General features: G+C 47.1%; 1 long non-coding RNA gene across 1 annotated transcript; it reads right to left on the minus strand.

Annotated features, from left to right (window-relative positions):
* Nucleotides 1–461: 461 nt before the first annotated feature.
* Nucleotides 462–2,324, minus strand: LOC134175286 (uncharacterized). The gene is made up of 3 exons (XR_009968959.1): nucleotides 1,872–2,324; nucleotides 1,372–1,493; nucleotides 462–1,277 (listed from the first exon to the last, which is right to left on the minus strand). It is a non-coding gene; the product is annotated as an uncharacterized LOC134175286 (long non-coding RNA).
* Between the last annotated feature and the right edge of the window lie 2,782 nt (nucleotides 2,325–5,106).

Here is a 5,106-nt window from a genome sequence, read left to right on the forward strand (position 1 = left end):
GGGTAAAGGTCATTGGGGTCCTCTGTGGACACCCATCCTTCCCCACACATTTCCCACAGCCCCCATCCTCCCTGTGCTCCCCCTGCCTGGTGGTACTGGGTAATCACAACTGGGCAGGATTTGCAGTAGGTCTTTCCAAAGACCCTGTGGGCTCCAGCCATCATTCAGCTTTGGTGGCAAAGGCAGATGGGAGAAGGAGAAAGGGACCTGCTGTGGCCCGTACCAGTGCAGCCTTGTTGGCTCCACTGTCCCTGGTGGTAACTCCCTGCCTGGGTGACGTGCAAGGGTCAGGATGCTCTAGACTTGCTGTGCAAACAGATCTGCCTTCCCCAGAGTGATGCCTGGGCTGAGGAAGGAGAAGGAGAAACGTGTATTGTCATGGAGAGAGGCTGAATTTCTCCGAGTAGTCTGGACTGAACTGGGATTAGAGGATTTAGTGAAGGAAAATACATACTAGTGTCTGTAGTTGTCTGGTTTTTATTGAACCAAGAATCCCCTGTGAGCCATGAGGTAAGTAAGCAGTAAAATTATCCAACAATGCCTTGAAAACAGTTCTGTCTCTAAACACTGCATCTCTCGGGCACTGGCTGTGTTCAGAACGGCTTTCTTCATCCCAGGAGACTGAGTTACCTTGGACAGCACAGAGCCACTGCCAAAAATAAATACTTAAAGCTGGGTGGTGCTTGAGTCATTGATGCAATGAGCGGCTGTGAGGCTGGAAAACAAGCTGATGGCTTTTACATGGGCAAAATCTCCAGGTCATTCTCTCCTTCCTCAGCACTTGCCCTTCATTTCTATGCAAGAGACATTGTCGGTTTGGGGGATTCTTACCAGGAGCTTGTGAGAGAAATGTTGAAAAGGGAATTTTCCAGGTTGCCTTTTCCGTCTTCCTGCTGCATTAACTGCAGGTGGTGAAGCTGCTGTTTCGGCATTTCTTCTTCAAAAGCTACATCACGTAATATCACTGAGATCACAAGGAGATGAGGAGAAAAATGGCCCTATAGGATTTTTGTTAAAAAAGGATCCATCCATAAAAGATGAAAGGTTAAATTGCTTTTAGAAACACAGCAGCGTTTAAACAGGTGAAGATCCTCGGAAACGGAGTTTGGATTCAATAAAGTAGCCATGCAGAAGGGCAGAAGAAGGCCTTTCTTTGGAGGGAAATGTCACACTTTAGTGTTAATAAAATGTCTAGTGGTATAATAATAATGATAGCAATCAGGAGCCTTTATTTTTCACCTGGCAGGGCTGGTTCATGCGTGTTTTTTCAAAGCTACCTGCAATTCAGGAAAGAACAAAAAAAGAATCAGGCATGCATTGACTGAAAAATATCACAGTGGAAGAGAAGAGAGCCAGACCAGCCCAAGACACCTGCACGTTACTGGGGAGATAAAGAGTGCTGCTCCCAGGTGGCAGGACATTTTCTTCCTCAGCCTTTTAGATATTGCCTCTTCGCAGCTGTGTTGTAAAGACATCATGGGAGATTTACAATCCTAAAAGAAGATACAATGAAAATGTCAAAAGGAAAAGGCAATTGCAAACAATAGTTTTGCTCTGGGCTGGCCCGCTCTACACTCTCCTTAGTAGTGATGTATCACAAAGGCAATGAGCACACAGCATTAGCTGCTCTTGCATCTCTTGTATGTTTGTTAGGTTTAATGTGCCAGAACTTGGTGGAACAAAACTTGTTCTCCATCTATGTAGATTTCACATAAAACTTTCTGTGGAAAGAGAGGAAGAGTGGGAAATACTGGTCTTTTAGAGGCAGACAGTGACACCAGACTAATACATAACCCACCAAGTGGTGGTGGGGATAACACCCATGGTTATAACACCCATGGTTAGTGGAGTGCGCATAGGCTGATACATACCTGTGAACCAAGGAGATGACAGAATCTGTAAGCCCAGCCCAGGAAAGCAGGCTCCCAGTCTGGGGCTGTACCTGGGCTGCACAACTCCACAAAACCCCAGTGCACAGCAGCATACTTCAGCCCTCGCTTGTGGGGAGGGAAAGCAGCATGGAAGGGAGCCAGGTCCCCCTGCACCATATCCCTGCCTGGGTGATGGGATGTGGAGCATGCTGCAGCCAGCACCCCCTGCTCAGCCTCAGCACAGCCAGAACCGTCATCCTGAGCTTGTGCAGGGCTCAGCAGGGCCAGCACTGAGCCCTGTCAGGGTGGCTTCAAACTGTCACTCCTGACAGCGAGAACCCTGGTGTGCCACAGTGCTGTTTGCGGTCATGTCAGGAACAGCACGAGGCTGCGCGGGATGAGTAGCAAGAGCAAAGCTCCTCTGAAGTGTTTCTGACACATGTTTGGCATGTGTAGAGCTTGCCAGCTCTGCAGTGCTCAGATGCTCTGGAGCTCAGTGCCAGAGCACACATCTGGAAGGATGAGACTGCTGTCTTGCAGAGAACTAATAGGCTGCAGGGACTTTTCTGCTATAAACTGCTCTTTGCCTTGTGCAGCAGCTGGCTGGGTTAGCTGTAGCATTAATATTAACTTCAGCGAGGCTCACACTGGAGATGATATACTCCAACCCCAGGAGCCAAGTCTGTTGAGCAGTGCTTGCAAGATACAGCCACAGGCACTCACTTCAGTGTTTACTTTAAGAGATTCCTCGACTGTAGATTTGCTGCTCATGCTGGCCCACAGTGTGTGTTGATGGGGAAGGTGCCAGCTCTTGTCAGTCACTAGTGTTGTCATGAATTAGCAGGGGCCACACAGGGTACAGCCATACGTGTCAGCCTTGTGAATGAGCACTGGAGCAAGATGCGAATATGTGAGGTCCTGCTAAGACAAAGTATCAGAGAGAAAAGGAGCTCCCTTGGCACAGGAGCTTGTGGGTCCTGCTCATCCAGCATGTCCAAAGCATGAGCAGCCTTCCCTTGTGTCCCTGACGCGGTTGCTGCGCTGGGCCCTGATGACAGCCTTGCTCCTTCAGCAGCTGTGAACATGGAAATGTCAGGAACTGATGGAACTGAGTTAATCCAAGGCCCTGCAGTACTTCAAGGCACAGACCTTAGCAGCAGCAGCAGCCAGGCCAGGTCACAGACGGGAGGGGAATGGATAGGGTTTTGCACAGCTTTCCCCAGGATCCAAAGCCCACATCCTGTCATCCCTTGCACGGGAGCTGAAGGAGTTTGGCTCTGGTGAAAAGCACCGGCTCAAACGCTTTGGGAAGTAGCTCTCTGGGATTCTGCAGGGTCTGGTAGAGTGGCATCACTTCTGTCTTACCCAGGCAGCAGGTGGGCATGGGGAACACTGGTAACCACTTTTCTAGATACGGAGGCAGTTGTCATTTTGCCCTAGACATTATGACCCCAGATGGTTTCCATACGAACAAATGCCCATTATTTTTATTGTGCAGTTTAACCAGAATTCTTAATGGCATATATTTCCTTATTTACATTTAAGAAAATATCCCAAACTGGACATCAGCCATTTGTGGTGAAAGGCTCACAAAGGCCTGTTTGCTCTCTCAACTAAAATCCTTCGCTCAGAAAAGTGTTTGTTTGCGTGATAGAGCTACTTCTGTCATATGGAGCTGGAGGCTCTTGGGCATATTTTGGCCTAGTGCCCCAGAACACATAGTCCCTATTGAGATTTACAGCCAGTTAAATTCTAAATGCGTTTCTGTGACAAGCTGACTCACCAGTTTCTTCCACCCCTCCGGCTCTGCTTTTACCAACTTGCATGATTTTGTCACATGCCTTTGAACAGTCTCTGTTTTTTCTTAAAGCCCAGCTGCTGGAGTCAAGGCCCTGTGTGAGGAGTCAGAGTCTGAACTTGAGACACCAGGAAAATAAAGATCCTAGCACTTACTCTCACTTTTAAATTGTTGGTGTTTAGTCCCTGAGTTACACTTTTGGATGGTACTGACTGAAATGACTGTGAACGCATCCACTCCTGTGGATTCCAGCTGAGCCCAGCAATGTTCATTTACTGTAGTTTGCAAAATGATTTTTGCCAGAACACTGTAACTGTTTCTCTGAACATCAGTAGCCATCACTGGGGGAGCAGGTTTTTCCTACAGGAAATGCAGCCCTGATGACACCTGTGGTTCAATGTACTACAGTTGAGGTCTGTAGTTCCCGGGCAATCCTGGGCAGACACTGTGCCTTTGCAGAGCCCATGTGGGTCCAACTGGAAGTGTAACCTTAAAGTTGTTAGGTTATGGAGTAGGCAAAATTCGTGGTCTTTCATCAGGTCCTAAAATCTTTTGGTTGAGCAGGACTTGGGCAGAAGTTCAAAACATCAGGGGAAGTCTAAGGAGAAAAGAAACACCCTGTAGCAGTGCACTGAACTGGTGTGCTAATCATCTTTCAACAGTTACTCATTTCACGGCTTATTTTTGCTGCTGCAATTTGGGGAGCTAAAATACATCCTTTATTGCTGTCTGTCTAGCGCAGCTCTGAGCTGGCTGAGAGCTCTAGCTGTTGATTCAGCAGCAGTACACTTGGGAGAGCTCTGGACTTATCTTTTGCCAGGGTAACTTGTCTTTTTGACTAATTCTGATCCAGGATTTTCTTGGAAAAGAAAAATAACCCCATGCCTGCCCAGATCTGTATCATGCTGCGCATATAGTTATTTGTGTATGTGGGTTACAAATTCCTTTGCTTCCCAGTGACCTCTGCTAGGCACTTAGTGAAGTATGTGGAATAAATTCACACCCCAAAATCAGAGGCTAGATTACTTTGTAGAAGAACATCAAACAATTTTCACGCTAAAACTTACATGGTGCTGAAATAAAAAGGAGAAGTTCAAAAGTGTTTATGGTTCCTTTGCAAAATGTATTGGTTTGAAAATTCCACTATTGTGCTGAAATATTTGCAACTGAATATCACACCTTTGTTCCACCAGAGCCCAGGACAGCAGACTTGAGGTCATGCGGCAGGGCTCTCTTAGGCTTCTCACTGTTGCCCCTTCATCCTTCTTGGAGTGATGTTGTGCCTGTGCCACAGGTAGGGTGTCATAGACTGGCTGCTCCGAAACTTCTTGGTGTTCTGTTATAGCAGTGTTTGGGTATGGCTGTAAAAATACAGCTGCACTGTAATATAATGAAAAACCACATGAGAATGGAAGTGAAACTGACAGGAAAAGGGAA

Source organism: Pezoporus occidentalis, unplaced genomic scaffold (genome assembly GCF_034315485.1).
Source record: "Pezoporus occidentalis ecotype Australia unplaced genomic scaffold, CSIRO_AGI_Poc_V1 ctg68, whole genome shotgun sequence".
NCBI lineage: Eukaryota > Metazoa > Chordata > Aves > Psittaciformes > Psittacidae > Pezoporus > Pezoporus occidentalis.